The sequence below is a fragment of the Epinephelus lanceolatus genome, chromosome 11 (genome assembly GCF_041903045.1).
Source record: "Epinephelus lanceolatus isolate andai-2023 chromosome 11, ASM4190304v1, whole genome shotgun sequence".
Taxonomy (NCBI): Eukaryota; Metazoa; Chordata; class Actinopteri; order Perciformes; family Serranidae; genus Epinephelus; species Epinephelus lanceolatus.
In genome coordinates this window covers 19,786,403-19,788,365 of record NC_135744.1, presented here as the reverse complement: position 1 = coordinate 19,788,365, position 1,963 = coordinate 19,786,403, and positions in this window count along the sequence as shown.

Here is a 1,963-nt window from a genome sequence, read left to right as displayed (position 1 = left end):
TGCAAAATGAAAAGCCAGTGTTAAGCAATACTAAGGTTTTCGGGTGACGTGTGGCAGGGGTTCACTTCACTAAGGTTATTATAGTTAACTAAATCTAAAATAAATATAAAAAAAGATAGATAGATAGATAGATAGATAGATTTTTCATTCATTTTAACCTAAAGTTTTGTGCATTTTTAATTCACTGGAAGTGACAATGAGATATAATGTGTTTTGTCGATATTGTGTAACTCAAAACAGGAATTCTTGTACTTGACATTTCAGAAATATTGTAGTTTTTACTCCACTACATTTATTTGATAGCTATAGTCAGCAGTTTCTTTACATACAAAACATATAACTAGCTTCAGAAATGTGTTTTTTGTACTTTTAAAGGTCAAGTGTGTAGGATGTAGGGGCATGTAATGGCAGAAATTGTGTTAAATATTCATTTTCATTAGTTTAAAATCGCCCGAAAATAAGAATTGTTGTGTTGTTGTTACCTTAGAATGAGCTGTTTTTACATCTACATACAGAGGGGTTCCTCTTCCACAGGGTCCGCCATGTTTTACAGTAGCCTAGAATGGACAAACCAAACATTGGCTCTCGATAGGGCCATTCGTGCTTTTGTGTCAGCCACTGTAATTCTCCTCCATGCTTGGCTCACAGGTTAAGTTTCAGTGTTGCAACCTCACCACTAGATGTCACTAAATCCATGGACCACCCATTGCTCCAATGACCTAAAATTCGGAAAACCACAAGAACCATTTGGTTATGGTTAGGAAAAGATCATGTTTTGGCTTAAAATACCCACATTTGGTGGCACAGACGCTGGAAAAGCAGAGATGGGTTGGTGAAAAACACAACACTTTTTAGGCGCAAACATCCAAGGAAACTGAAACTAACTCCAGGGAGTGCTTATTTTCCCTATAGGATTGAGGCTTCTGAAGGAGGTCTCAAGCGGCTTTTCAAAGAGCTGCACCTTTTGGCACTTGCGTGTGGAGGTTGCCACTTGGAGAAACAGGATTTTGGAGCAATGGCTTTTGGGATTACGGGCTACTGGAGAGGTGGGCTTTTGGTGCAAAAAGACATTTTATAGACCAATGGGGCTTCTTAATTTGGCTCTCTGGAACAATGGCATGGCACCCTTAAACCTACACACTATTTTAAAAAGAGGACTTTTACTCGCAACGGAGTTTTATGTTGTGGTATTTCTACTTCTACTTAAGTAAATGATTTGGATCACACTTTACTTTAACCCCCCTATTTAGTATTCATAATCAGTGCATAAACATGTAGTAAAATATTTTATAGAGCTGATAAACGCTTTAATATATCCTTATTAAGTGAAGTGGTTCAAAGGTAAATGTTACTAGGTTCTCAAGCAGTAATGAGATGGATGAATAAGTGAGTTTACCTTGAATTAAAGTACTGCGGCAGTGCCAACCTAATTAACTAAATGGCGTTTAGAGTGCTCTCTCCAATATAATGCACCCTTCACACACAAGAATGGATGCGTCATAAAAATATATCTTTATATGATATAAAATGTCATAGTTTTTACAAATCACTGTCCAATACAGTACTATGTTGGACTTAAGCTGCTATACCATGCTGCAGCTAAAAAGAATTCAGTGTTTTGTGGCCAGTTCCCTGGACAGCGTTAATGAATGAGTGTCTACAAGATGGCAAGACTCCCTTCTTGTCAGACGAGGTGTCTGATTGCTCCTTTGTTTGACTATGATAGGGACTTTAAAGTTTGGCTGAGTCACACCTCTCACTCACTCTGACAGACCAACAACAAAGCGGTCATGACCACAGAGCATGCTGAAGTGATGCAAGAGCCTTATCAAGACATAGCGGTGAACAAAACAGCAGGTTAATGGCTGTAATATCTCTGAAGTGAAGAAAAATCAAAGCATATCTATCAGAAAACAACGTTTCTTTTTTCCTCCATCACCCCCACACCTCCTGTCCTCACAAT